General features: G+C 48.3%; 1 protein-coding gene across 2 annotated transcripts in view; it reads right to left on the reverse strand.

Moving 5' to 3' along the window:
* Positions 1 to 13,122, reverse strand: part of LOC144729653 (mechanosensitive cation channel TMEM63B-like) — a 93,718-nt gene extending 80,596 nt beyond the window's left edge. The window contains exons 1-2 of one of the 2 annotated variants that reach the window (XM_078610064.1): positions 12,969 to 13,122; positions 3,853 to 3,984 (exon numbers count right to left, since the gene is read on the reverse strand). The gene's annotated coding sequence lies outside the window, so the exon portion shown is untranslated. The remainder of the gene's footprint in view (positions 1 to 3,852; positions 3,985 to 12,968) is intronic. The other variant, XM_078610063.1, reaches the window with a different exon arrangement.
* Between the last annotated feature and the right edge of the window lie 2,200 nt (positions 13,123 to 15,322).

Raw genomic sequence — 15,322 nt, forward strand, 5'->3', positions numbered from 1 at the left:
CCGTCTCGTTTGTATTGCATTGGTTTCTCGTGTTGTGTTTTTTTTGTACCGTTTCATCCGCCGAATTCACTTAACCTTGACATGGGCGCGTACAAATTGCATACAGTTTGCACATGCCGTGAGAAATGTATCAATCGTCGCGTGAACAACGACTCGACGCACGTTAAACGGTCGATTCCAGGAAGGTGACAAGCCACGTGGCTCTGCAGCTTGACATGCTGACTGGCGGCTCTCGATGAGCGAGAGACCCTGAACGGCAAAGTGGCGCGCGTGTACACGCTGGAGCCTTTGCCGAGCGGCGAAGGACCACGAAGACGGCAATCGTGGGACAAACGAAAGGTTTGCGACGGCGCGGGGTTTCACCCACGTGGCTGATAAAGACGATGACGCAGTGGGCTGGTCAACACACTGTCTTAGGAGCCCTTTCAAAAGGAGGGACTTTATTCCGGGTTATGTGCAGGGCAGGCAGCAGTGCTCTGTGTTTATAAACTATTGCGGGCGGGGGGAGGGGGCACAAGGTTGGAATTCAGTACGGTCTGTGCCATTACTGCTGAACACCATTTACACGAGTTGGCAAGAACACCCAGCCAGTTGCTGCCACTGCCTTTATAAATAACCAAGATGCATTAAGGGCCATTAAAACCAACCCGAACGAATTCACAGTCAACCTCAATCGACGGCATGAAAAGTGAACCAAATAATACGGCTCTATACAGTGTAGGCTACATTACAGATTCGTTTGCAGCCCTTTGTCAAGCCACTGCTGGGTAAAGGTGTCTCTCTCTCCACGCCACGTTGGTCATTTGGGTTGCATGACCCATACTTCACCATGCTGGTCAGTTCAAGTTGGAGAACGCAGCGGAACTGGTGAAGAAATCACTCGCCACCGATGTTAGCCATGATTGGGAATCGGAATTAAGGTGGCAGGGAGTTTATAGCGCAGTGCACTAACCACAGTGCCACGCCCACTTCTATACGTACATATAATTCAATGAAAAATATACACATGAACGTTTGGGTCCATAGTGGAATGAGCCAACCACTGCAACCACCACTAACCACTGTGCCACTACTCCCCTCTGATGCCGCTCCAACGGTGTGCATATAAGACAAAAATCTCCCTTATAGCCTTAACAGATTGTTCGGGTAAGAGCTGTTAGCGAGCACCTGTGAAGGCCGGCATGCCACACGAGGAAGTGGGTGGCCAGCAACACATTCAGCCACATTTGCCTCCCTTGTGGCGATGTTTAAACATCACACTAGGTACTCATCTGAAACCGAGTCGACCTGGGGGAGTGCCGAGGACTGGTTCAGATAATCATCACTGGTGTTGGTGGCCGTGAACGCGAATCTAACTCGGGTAGCCGGGTTCCCCTAGCCCGAAACACACCACTAATTAAATCGATTGCCGTGTAACGTTATCTGGTTGTATTCTCAGCTCTAAAATAGAAAACGTGCAACATTTGAATTGACTGCATAATGATAAAGCGGTCCGTCGTCAACAACCGGCATTTCCGACACACAAATAAAACATTATTGCCGGAGCTGCGACGGTAACAGCCGGCGCACGGTGGGGCCACGTGGCCTCGCTTTGGAATGTTCTACGGCACTCTCACCCCCCCCCCCGCTCACATTGCCACCCTCGTTTTCTTGTTTTCCCCTTGGCAGCACCGCTGGGGGGGGGGAGGGTTTCAGGCTTAAGGCCACAATCTATATCGGGCCATGGCGGCGGTGTAACGGCGGAGACTTCGCGACGTGCCAGCGCACCTTCCCGCACTGTAGCTTCGGCGGCTCGCTCGGCCCCGACGCCGCCTGCAAAGAGAATCGGGCCATTTTGCCGGATTTTGCCAAATCGTGCCGGATTGTCAAATGTCTCCAAGACAACAACTTCAACTGGTGGAAAAAGTGAAATAAAAACAACAAAAAGGGCCCTTCAATTACATTTTTGAGAACAAGGAAATGTTTGTTTACATATTTCCACACTTTCCAACTAAGATTGAAAGGCGTTTGTGCATTAGCTTTTTCCGTCCATCCGTAAGGGGGGGGGAGGGGAGGCATGATAACTCGTGTAAATCTCATCTGACATGAACCAACATTGAGGATAAAGTTGTATTGCTATTAAGGACGCATTGATCAAAGAATTGAGCAAAACTTGGAGACAACCAGTGCTAAAAGGCCCCTGCCTAGGCATCCGTGCCCTACCAGCAAAGGCGCGGCGCCCTCCGTGGCAGAACAGCTACACGAGCTCCACCCCGCCTCGGCCCCCACCAGCCGGTAGTAAAACAAGCCGACAGCACGAGGGATGACACAGCACACAAAATTTGCCATGTAGGTGTCATTGGCCACTTTTAGCCACAATCTTGCTGGACTCACATTCACGGAGCATCCAAGAAGTTGCTTATGAAACGAATTGTAACTTACCGACCAGGTCAGGAACTTGCCGACCTGTTCCGTAACTTACACTGGTAACTTCTACTGTCAAGCTCGTCCATCCATGACAATGGGGGAACGGCAGTTATAACTCTCATAGAGACGATCCAATACGAACCAAACTGCAGCAGGTAGTTGTCTTGCTGTCAGGGACCCATTCTACTGAAAACAGACCGGATTGATCCAAAGGTGGCGCAAAACTTGGGAGACACAAACCAGAGCAGAAAGCATTTTGTTGAAAATAAGCAAATAAATTTTTGCCCCAACAGCTGTCTGTCCGTCGACTTCCATGCTGCCAGTCAAGTAATTATATTCTTGTGAAGACGAAACGCGTGGTGGCAAGCGCGACGTATTCCATGCGTAGGCATGATTTCCTCCCCCCCCCATCCCCCCACGACTTGTTTCCATTGCGAGACGTGTTTTGTTTGTACTTTGGGAGAAACTCCCGAGCCCCCAGATGTCGGCGGGAAACTCTGCATCAATGCTGGAGTTGCGTAGCGTGCGTACGTCCACGTGCGAACGTGCGTGTATGTACACACGCACGTACGCGGATACGTGCATGAGTACATACACGCATGTACGCACGTGCGCGCGTACGTGCGTGAGTACATACACGCACGTACGCACGTGAACGTACGTGCGTAGTTCCGCGGGGCTCGCAGGGATCACTCGCAGGCCCTCTCTGCGTCTCGAGGATTGATGGCCGCCACTGTCGTGGTGTCTGAACAATGTCATCCGCGACCCACACGAAAACCAGGAAAGCAGACCTTTGCAAGCGACCCAATGTAGACGCGTTTACATTGAGTCGTTTGAGCTTGGGGCACTGTAAGCATCGTGAAGGCGTTTTAATTGCTATACCGTAAATATTTACAGCCTTTGGTCAATATACTGCTGCACGAGGCCCTCACCACGCTCTGCGGGTCATGAATGTCGTGTGACCATACTTCACCGCAACAGGCCTTCAGTATATCACAGAGGCCTAAGTTAGTTGTTCCTGTGTAAATAACGATCATTAACATTAGTCACAGCCTTTGTCAAATCGGGTTGTTTGACCGTACTTCACCATATGGATTAGTAGGGGAGGTGGTGGGGGAACACCAAGGACCCATTCAGATGTCACTCGCCACTGATGTTAGTCATGGCCGGAACGGAGCTTCAGGTGCCAAGCTTCATAGCGCAGTGCGCTAACCACTGCACCACCCCTCCACCCCCTCTTCCTTGCTAATCTTTTACGACCGATCATATTTTTGCCCAATGTCAAGACTCCAAATGCAAATATAAGCTTCGGGGTGCATGTGAAATGAAACGCAACTGGTTTCTCGTCGTCGCTGCCACCAAAAGAACGTGCAGCGTTTGCGGATTAAATCCGTACAGAGAAAGAGAGAGACTAACTCGGAAACCGGTTGTATGACTATTACTCACCGACTATGTTGGAGTTCACCCGGAGGAGACCTCGGAGAGTTCACTGTGCCATATCCCCTTCGGTCACTCAGACACTCCTCCGTAAGAAAAAAAAATCCACCGGCAAATCTCTCCCTCTTCCTCGGAAAAGCCCTACGCAGCGGGGAACGTGGCGGAAGCACACACACGTCTCTCGCTGCACTGTACGACGATCACTGCGTGCGCTTACAAAGGATGAAAAACACACACGCACGCGCAAAGTGAAGGATGCGATGGCGGTGTGAATGGTAAATATTTCACACGCCACACAGGCTGCAGTCACGAGTTTATAAGCGCGACGCAAGCGGTTGCGTTTGTACGCGAGCACAACGAGAGCCGCTGTTCTCTCCCGAGATTGTTCCCCGTGCGACTTGGTGAGAGAGTCAAGGTCAAGGAGTCATCGGCGTCGTGCGATGCGATTTGCCTTCGCCGCGGACAAGCTCAACAAACACAATTTGTAGGCAACGATTGAATCGCAAGCCTTATGACGCAGCAGATTCAATGCACCGCCACGATCTAAGGTTGCGATACAATTATAAATAAATAGATAAATATTGTCCTCGTCATTGTCATCTCGTTGGTACAGTTTTGTTGGGTTCAATGTTCCAAACGTGCCAGATGATTTGCAAATCAGTTTTTTTATTCAAATCACAGTTGCTGGTCTATACGCGCAACAGCCCACAATGCAAAGAGGCCAGCAACCAACAGCACTGCCAATGTTGTGCCGAAAAAGAGTTAACGCGTTTATTGATTTGAGGAAGGTTATTATAAGAGCTTGGGAAAAAGAAACGATGAGAGGGAATTCCAGTTCAGTAGTGAGAGGGAATAAGCAGCTCTCAAGAATAATTAATCATCGAATCATACACCCAAGATTCATTAATCATTAATACTTGAATCACGCAATGCAAGGTTCCTGAGCAGCAGCATCAATAGAATTGACGAATTGGATGCCCTCGTTCTAAGCCTATCAGATTCCGTTGCATGATACTGTGCACACCGCCCCCCCCCCTTACCAACAATCCACTTGTGAATCAAAATGGCCTCGCCATGCCATAATGGTTACAGGGAGTTTAACACGTCGGCTTTCGCGACCAATATTATCCGTAAGAGTTTTTTTTGGGTTAGATCAAACCGTCGTAATCGAATTGTAAATGCTGTGGGTGGGTTTACTCTCCAACACGCCCGGTGTGCTGAACTAGTAACGAATTGTCATGTTGTGTTTTACGTGACAAACCTTACTAATTGGCCGTCTCGGGTGGTGGCGGGCTTAACGACACATTTATATTTACGCGATCTAACCCAAAAAAAACCTCTATTATGGGTCACGGGGAGTTGTTTGACCGTACTTCACGCTGGTTGGTGATAATGGGGCCCAGCAGCACTGGTTCAGATTTACTCGCCACTGATGTTAACCGTGGGCAGGAATAAAACACAGCTCACCAGGTTTCTTAGTTCCAAGCGTTAACCACTGCGCCACCATATTTCACCATGTCAACATCAATTAGGCTCATATTGCCACACTTCCCCATCGCTTCAATCCTTCTGCGAGGTCCGGCATCCCTTATAAAATTGTCGCAGATACGTACTTTGCCGTACTTTCCATCTTTTAACATCAAGCGTTATAGGCTTTTTTTCCCCGCCCAAATTCCCAAGAAATCGCCGCCGGCTAGGATGACGACGGCATTACTTGGCACGATGAAGGGTAACGCCGCTGTCCTTGGGCACGGAACCAAATCGGCCCGTCGCCTCCTGCGCCGCTCCGATTGGTCCTTCACGTGCCGCTGAGTCGCCGTTTTCCGAGGCCGCAATGTTAATGAGAAAAACTCGAGCACGTTCCGGCCGCCCGGCTAACTCGTCGTAAAACACACGCGCCCGGCGACGTGCCGCAGAGATCGGTCTCCCACCGTCCACTTCCGCCCACCCCTCCATACTGCCCCCACTCCCCCCCCCCCCGGCTTAATTGCACCTTTAGCAAAAGCTGCGCGGTGTGCAATCGATCATTTTACACCCAGTAGCTTAATACTCCCCAGTGCTAAACTGGGAAGAGCGCTTCACACCGTTTCACGGCTCACCCGAGGCGACGAGGGCAAGGATTATTGCAGGCTGGACCTGCAATCCAGAGGTCACCGGTTCCATTTCTATATCTACCCTGTCACTACTTGCTCAAGCAGTAGGCCTCCACTCGAGGAAGGTCAAGGGAGAGCCCCTCGAAGGACGATGTTTAGGCCGACTTTTCCACGACGTCTGGTAAAAGATTTGGCGCGCACACACACACTTTACCCCACCACCCACGACCTGCCGATCAACCCGCTCTGTAGTGGAGCCACTTATACCGCTGGCTGGATCGAGGCGGCGGTGTGGCGGTGGGGAGGGCGGGCGGAGCAACCGTTGTTTCAATTGCCGCGCCGGGAGGTTGGATCGAACCGGCGACCTTTAGATTGCAAGTCGGGCATGCTAACCGTCGTCACACCACCACGGCAGCATCTCGCACTGGAATGACCCCTCCCCAGTTGACCCTGCCCCGGTTGGGCCTAAACGGCGTGCGACGGGGATCGTTTCCCCGGCAGGTGTAAAAGACAAACCCGTTACTTATTCATCGCCCCTGTGTCGACGCACGAGGCGGGCACGAGTGGACTCAGCCGCTTGGATAATGCGGCAAATTGACAATGGGCAAGAGCGCGGGGGACAGCCGGCGACACAAAAGGAAGAGCACAAAACAACACGGGAGCGGTGCAAACGTGCGTACAGTTCACACTGTTGTGTTCGCCACTGTGGGCCACAACTAAAATAGAAAGAGCAACGTGCACAGGTGCGCTCACAAACAGCAGGACGGCGCAACTCCCAACGTGCTGCCCGTTTGTGAGCGCACCGTTCTTTGTGCGTTGGTTTTTTTATATTTTGTTTTCAGCCAGCATGCAATTTCCTGTTTTGATGTTTTTTTTCCCTTCATTTTTACAGAACGTGATGGGTTCGACTCAAAATAATAACACTACTACTACTGTCCGTTTACATCCAGGACAGCCTCGCCGAGTGTCAACGCTCTTGTTCAGGAGGCTCCCGTCACATCGGGTTGTTTTGCCAACACAACCGAATGTTGAACTTCTTTCGCACCGTACAGAGCCGATCGTGCTAATCGGAGCTGCGAGCTTATCAGACGTTGTGTACATGTACGGCCCTTGTGTCAATCCACTGCTGGATCAGGGCCCTTTCCCACGCCATGCTCGTGAACCTGGACATAGACTGGCAAGTTGATCTTCGTACAGCCTTACGCAAGAGAGTATGCGAATGGACACGATTTAATTCTGGGCATGTGTTGGCTTGCAAACATCCACGAATGGCTTGCCAAATTGCCTGCACTCCAGCGGCTATGTGGCCTAATTTTAATATTCAGATGATTTTCAAAGCCAGGTGAGTGCCCCGTCACCGAGCGTGCGACGTGTCATTTGTTTATTTGATTATTTACACTGTGTTCTTTACAGGAAAACCGCAAAGCACAGATTACACGGGTCAAATGCAGTGGCCGATTAATCTAGTGCGGGGGCCTGTAGCATATGTTATAAAGGGGCTCTAAATAAAATAAAAACGCGTAAATATAGTAGTAGAGTAATTGTATTTTTTCATTTGCCATACAGCCAGATAATACGACAAATCGCGAACCTTAAACACCCAGTCGTTCATAAAAGTTGAAGGCGGTATAGTACTATAGTAACAGAGCAAGTGCAGAATCACTGAACCGGAATTGACAGCTTGAGAGCATTTAGCGCGGGGCCCTTGAAAGTGCGGGGCCCGTAGTAGATGCTACTTTTGCTACTAGGATAATCCGGCACTGCCTACCACTACCCCTACCACTACGCCAATCACTACGCCAATCACTAACCCAACCCCTATCACTACCCCCATCACTACCCCCATCACTAACCCAACCCCTATCACTACTCCCCATCACTAACCCAACCCCTATCACTACTCCCCATCACTAACCCAACCTCTATCACTACCACGACACCCATCACTACCCCAACCCCAATCACTACCCCAACCCCTATCACTACTCCCCATCACTAACCCAACCCCTATCACTACTCCCCATCACTAACCCAACCTCTATCACTACCACTACGCCCATCACTACCCCAACCTCTATCGGTCACTGGGGGGGTTTGTGCGATCACATTTCAGCACGAACATGACTGCGGGGTGGCGAGTTAGGGCCACGACCAGTTCAGATATCACCGACGTGAGCCGTGGGCGGGAATCGAACTCGGGTTGCCAACATCACAAGCCAGTGCTATAAATGCAGGGTTGCTGTTCCGCGTAGCAGATAACAGTGACCTAATTATTTAATTTTCCTTTTTTTATTTACTACCAGGTAAGGCCCACTATACTATACGGCTCTTTTTCAGAAGCGACCTGGCCACAAATGATTGCTCAATGAAGCGGCTTATCACGTGGACATTTTATAGCTGCCAAATACTTCAAATTAATGTTTCTCAAGCGTTCCAGACGACCGCAATAGCGCATCTGAAAGGGTGCGATACAGTGACCATCATTGTTTGATAGTTAGCCAAAAGCCGCTGCGAGGATGACCGGAGTTTGCAGGATGGTTTATGCTCCTTGATGAGATCAGAAAAGTATTGTGGTTTATTTGTGGCAGGCACTTCATGTGTAACGAGTGAATCACAATTCCTAACCGGTGTTACCGCTGCTGCCACATCCATCATCACAGCAAATCAAATGACATAGATGTAATCACCAAACAGCCCATTCAACAAATTATTCTGTGGATACTTCAATGACTTCACTTTGTAAACCGGTAGCGGCTACTGCCCACTCTCTATTGGTTTTATTGTCACACTACGCAACCATTTACATCAAGCAAGAGAGGAAATGTCAACTAACACGGTGACTCCCCACGGTGACACGGCTCCATCCCATAATCAACAGGGATCTGACCAAACATCCCGAATGTAGCTGGACCCTCCTGGAAATGAGAGTTGGGAATCTACTACGTAGATTTTTACAATTGTTCTGCGTAGCTGTCCGATGCGTTTCCCGGTTGTACCGCGTGCTGTTCGGCACGACGTCCGACGTTTCCCGCTTCACATGCTGGGAGATTCGTCAATAAAGAACCTCTGAAATAACTATTTCCTGCTAAAAATCACAGAAAAAGTGTGACATCACGCCGAACAACACGAGGTACAACCCGTAAGCTCGATGGAGAGCTCGGCTTGGGGACCAGCAATGTTTGCCGTGATGAACAAGTGACAAAAGGTACTTTCCATCCCACCGGCAACTTGTGTACATGTGGCCGTGTGGACGAGATAACTTTTAAACTTTCCACAAACCACAGCACTTGAGTTTCCCTCACCCTCCAATCTTTTTATACACCACTCAGGTTGGCTGCCAACTCCAACAAGAACAAAAGCCAGAATTTTTTCTGGACGATGTCGCTTCTCGTGCTGGCCTGAATTATAGGTCAGAATTTGGGCCAAGTACAAACGCGTCACCAGACATGTCACACTCAGAAAATATTGTAAATGGCCGAAGCATTTGACATTACATTCCAGGATGGTGACCTGCCCAACCCACCTGATAATGACTCGAGAAGCTCAGAAAATCATGGTAAGACCACAATGTAACCGACTCAAGTTGTCCATCAAATTGAGTTCACAGAGAAAATGCGGGTGGATTTCGAGTACATGCGATTAGGGGCGGTGAAACGGCCCATCGGTGCCACATTTGCCACTCCTTGCAGAGGTTCATGGTTCGAATCCAGTATTCGCCATGGTTAATACTCTACATGTAAACCATGGCGTCGGTGTCCAAATGTGCCAAATTCGAAAATTGCCTGCACAATCACTCAATTGGGGTTACACAAGGCAATCTTTGCCCCTCTACTGGCAGACTAATGACCCAGGTCCCACTCGCAAACGAGACTCACCTCGTCTCTCGAGTTCTCGCCTGGTTAAATAAACGTAATACTTGAAATTGGCTTTTCATGGAAACGACATAATAGAACGTTATTCCTGCGACCACTTTGCAGAGGTGGGACAAAGTCATTGTTATGCAAGTCCAAGTCGAGTCGCAAGTCATCAAATTCATGACTCGAGTCTGACTCGAGTCCAAGTCACATGACTCGAGTCCACATCTCATAGGTGGGACAAAGTCATTGTTATGCAAGTCCAAGTCGAGTCGCAAGTCATCAAATTCATGACTCGAGTCTGACTCGAGTCCAAGTCACATGACTCGAGTCCACACCTCTGCCACTTTGTCATTTAAGTCATTAATTATCAAAACCCAGCTCCTGAAAGGGGGATAATAAATGCCCAACTATCTTTAGTTGAACCCAGTTGGCTGTGCACTGAGGACAATTATTAGAAAATTATTCCTACACTAATTTCAGCAGAAATTTACCAAAGCTGATCAACTACAAATGAGAACTGCAAACTATAGTACCGACCATTGTGTGCAGGTTTCTCTTGAAGTTAAATCCATCTTAATAGCCTCTTGCCCGACTATAAAAGAGGGGCGTTCCATGGAAAACAACAACGTTAATAATTCACTCACTTCATCCACTTAGTAATAACCCACCTACTCTCAAAATAACTCTCCTGCTAGATGTGGACAATTACATTTTGTGGAACATCGTTTTTTTCTCCTGGAAACTCCGCAAAACATGCATAAAGATCACGCATGTCGTAGAGTTCAAATGACGCGGCTATTTTAACATACACTTTTTTCAGAACATTTTTTACGACTGCCATTCAACTGTCAATCAGGTCATCCTTAAGAAATTGATAGTCACTCTAAGTGGGCTCTCACTTGATTACACTTCTGCAAATTACTACCGATTGATTAAACAAATGTAGGTCTATCTATTATATGATGTGCTGTGAATAAGGGCCAATGCCCGAAACGTCACCTATTCTTCTTCTTATATCATGGGACCTCCTTTGCCAGTACCAAAATATGAGAATAGGGTTTCCCCTTTTTTCTGGCAACAAAACAGGTGTTGAGATGTTAAAACACCAAACTGAAACCTTATTTTAAGGAATCATGTCTGCATTAATCGCAATGCTTGTGGTCAGAATCGAAACTAAATATATGCATTGTCTTTGAAACTGATTTGTCCCCACCAGAGACAGCTTTCTTTTGAGCCTCGTCTCAAAAGGTGTTAGACCAGAGGACGCCAAAAGGCGTACAGCACAAAGACAATGCACTATCAGAGTAATGAGAGCTCAGGGTGAGCATCTACATCATGGGACCTCCTTTGCCAATACCAAAATATGAGAATAGGTTTTCCTCGTCTCTGGTGTGGACCAATCAGTTTCAAAGACAATGCATATATTATCAGAATGTTTTTTGTTTGCATCCTGACTACAAGTATTGTGGTTAATGCAGACATGATTCCTTGTAAAAGGTTTCAGTTTGGTGTTTTAACGTCTTAACACCTGTTTTGTTGCCAGAAAAAAATGGGAAAACCTATTCTCAAATGCAGGCCTCTCTCTAAAGCCTGGTTAAAACGGAATCCCCCTTGAAAAAGTACACCGCTGCTCTCAATGAGCTCTTCTTACCCGAACACAACGCTCATCAATCTACCCTTATTATCATCATAGTTCACGGTAAAATGTGTTTGTTGATATTTAAATTTCACTCAAAAGTTATTGTAATTCGGACAACCATGGGAATTTCAGGAGGGCCTTACCAAAACCAACAGTGAAAATGTGGACGTTAAAGACCTACCAAATTTTACAGGAAAATACTGTAAATCGATATTTTATTGGCAGCTATGAGCAGTACAGTATTCGAACCCGGGTGCTCTCCGATCAACGATGACGGCGTCTGAGAGGATTAATGATCAGCAAATGCGTTGAGCCACTGGCCATCTCCACTCCAACCAACCTCTCCACCCATACTCAACCACTCTGAACACACTCTCCGCGATTATAAGACGCACTTTTTTCAACCCCCCCCCCCCCCCTGTATTTTACAATCGAAACTTTTCGGGTGTGCGTCTTATAATCCGGTAGTTGTGCGCGTGTTGTCTGGTGTTTAAAGAGTTGATGAAGGATAACCTTTGACACGCGCCGCAAGTTTTCGGGGGTGCGTTTTGTACACTTGGGGACATTCACAGAGGCAATAACGGCGGCGTTTGTGACAATAAATAAAACCTTAAATCTGGGGGCCGGTCTCGGGGGTAAAAAAAATCTAAAGTTGCTGATCCCCGGCTCTACGTTTAAGCCGCTTTAATATAAACATCGTGGCCTCCATCTCTCTCTCTCAACGGACTGTGCCACAATTAAAACCAAATCATTGTAATTAACTCATCCGCAGCAGCATAATCAGCTGTGGGCAATCCACTGCTGGATGGAATCACCCCACGTCTCATGATCACGCCGGACACCACGCGAATTCACAACCCACCACGCGAATTCACAACCCACCACACGCGCATGGATTCATTCACCGTTCCATCTCCACGCGAGACGTCCTCCCGACCCACCCCACCCACCACCACTCACCCACCACCACTCTGTGTGTGTCTTTATCTCGGTCTCTCCGTCGTCTCTCGGGACACACCGCTCCATAACCCCGCGGCAGTATTCACGTGGCACGACAAAATACCTTAACAATAGCAAAGCAACGAAACTTTCACCCCCCAGCAAAGGGGAGAAGAAGCCTCGGAACAAAATTCAACCCCCAATGCGCGCAGACATTTCAAGAGACACTCAAAAACAAGAAACGTAAAACTACCGGCGCGGTCTGTTGAGGAACTTTTAAAAAAGGAATACATTTAACAAAAAATATATAATTATTTAAATTAAATCAGCGCACTGGACTGACGACGATTCGTCGCGACGTTCATGAGTTGTCGGCACCACACGGGAGGGATGGGGGAGGTGGGCAATGTGTTGGCGTCTGTGCGTGCCAATGGGAGACAACAAAAACCACAGCCACGGAACGAGAGAGGAGAGAGCTCCACTCAGCCCCGTGAATGTCTGCGGAGCGCTGCGTGCGTTACGGGGTGTTAATTACACGTTTAGCTGCGTGTGTGTGTGTGTGTGCGTGTTAATTGCGCGTCTGGTGTGGAACCGTACCTTTGATTAACAATACAATAGCCGGGCACTGCGATCTTTCCTCGGATCTCTCTCTCTTTCTCCCTCCCTCTCGCTTGTGACCGAACCGCAGGACACAGCCGCAATACGCCCTGCGTCACTTCAACCACGTGGCTCCCCGGGCGCTGCCGGCTTCCGTGCGTACGTCCAGAGTGCCCCTTTGGGTCCCACCATCCATCACCACGCAGCCTCCCAACCTCCTCTCAATCCCCCCCCACCACACTCCACGCTCCGCCCACGGGCTGACGGCCCCCACCGAGCCAAGCGACTGTTGACAAATCGGCAACGTTGAGCGGTTGTACGTCGTGATACTCCCCCAGGGTCACCCACCCACAGAGAAGTTATTTGGTGATGCCGCGTTGGCGTTGTTGCACAAGCAGGAATGTACAACAACAACAACACGCATCGTCAACACGTTCGTCAAGAACAATGATATAACAATAGGTTTTACCCCTTTTTTCGGCGACAAATTAGGTGTTAAGATGTTAAAACACCAAACTGAAACCTTTTACAAGGAATCATGTCTGCATTAATCGCAATGCTTGTGGTCAGAATCGAAACAAAAAACACACTCTGATAGTATATGCATTGGCTTTGAAATTGATTGGTCCACACCAGAGACAGCTTTCTATTGACCCTCGTTTCAAAACGGTGTTAGACCAGAGGATGCCAAAAGGCGTACACAGCACAAAGACAATGTCACTATCAGAGTAATGAGAGCTCGGACTGAGAAGCTACATCATGGAACCTCCTTTGCCAGTACAAAAATATGGGAATCGATTTTCCCCTTTTTTCTGGCAACATAACAAGTGTTAAGATGTTAAAACACCAAACTGACCACAAGTATTGTGCTTAATGCACACATGATTCCTTGTAAAAGGTTTCAGTTTGGTGTTTTAACATCTCACTTCGGCAGTTTTTCTTGCTGTGGTTGTCCCACCTGATGACGATTGCTTGCGTTGCGATCGAAACGTTGTGATCTGTTATTTTTCTACCTTCGTGATTTTACCGAAAGAACCAAAGCGTATGGATTCCTGCAGTCACGAAAGCTTCAAATCAATATTAACACCTGTTTTGTTGCCAGAAAAAAAGGGAAAAACCTATTCTCATAAGTTGGTACTGGCAAAGGAGGTCCCTTGATGTAAATTCGTGAGAATTGTATCTTATTATGTTTTATTTTTATCATGTTATTATTTCCCTTCTACGTGACTTTACCGAAAGAACCATGAATATGCATTGTCTTTGTGCTGTACGCCCTTTGGCGTCCTCTGGTCTAACACCATTTTGAGACTAGGCTCGAAAGAAAGCTGTCTCTGGTGTGGACCAATCAGTATCAAAGACAATGCATATGGGGCCGTCCATACATGACGTCACGCGATTCTGGACGATTTTTGACCCCCCTCCCCCTAGTCCAGGGGTCGGCAACCTGCGGCTCCGGAGCCGCATGCGGCTCTTTTGAACCTTGACCGCGGCTCCGGGGCGGATGCTAGCGAGGGGAGGAGGCGCACTGTGACACCTGCTCTGGCGTTGCCGCTGCTGACAGGTCGCCGCTCCGCTCCACACTGCCCGCCCGGTGACAGGCAATAACGTTGCCGTTGCTTTGTCACATGTTTGGAAGAAGCTCCACACTGCCCGCCCGGTGACAGGCAATAACGTTGCCGTTGCTTTGTCACATGTTTGGAAGAAGTAAAAACCTTCCTGGGCAGCAAAGAGCTCACCTTTGCTGAGCTGGAACAGCCAGAGTGGCTGGAAAAATTACATTTTATGGTAGACATGACAGCACATCTAAACACGCTAAATACAACCCTTCAGGGGAAAGGAGGCACAGCCCTGCACATGCTGGAGGAGGTTTTGGCATTCGAGCGCAAGTTGACAGTGTTTGTCAAAGATTTACAGAGGTACACTGTCTCACTTTCCCTCTTTGAGAGAGTTCAAACAAAGTCATGATACGATAAATTTGGAATATTTCAAGTCTGCAATCACCACAATGCAAAGTTCGTTTGGGAAACGATTCTGTGAGTTCAGAGAGGAAAAAACGACATCCTTCCCTGTCACTCCCCTGGCGATCGATCCATCCCTATTGAATATGACTGCATTTGCAGGTGTAAGTCAACCTGATCTTGAGATGGAACTGGCCGATATAGCCGACAAAGATATATGGGTGTCCAAGTTCAAATGCTTGACCGCTACTCTTGAGGATGTTGCCCGTCAGAAGGCCATTCTGGCTCAGAATCATAAATGGAGTGATATTGAAAACCTTCCCAAACAGGACAAACTTGTATTCGAAACATGGAATGCCATCCCCAACACTTATATAAACATGAAAAAGTATGCAT

Source organism: Lampetra planeri, chromosome 33 (genome assembly GCF_965212315.1).
Source record: "Lampetra planeri chromosome 33, kcLamPlan1.2.h2, whole genome shotgun sequence".
NCBI lineage: Eukaryota > Metazoa > Chordata > Hyperoartia > Petromyzontiformes > Petromyzontidae > Lampetra > Lampetra planeri.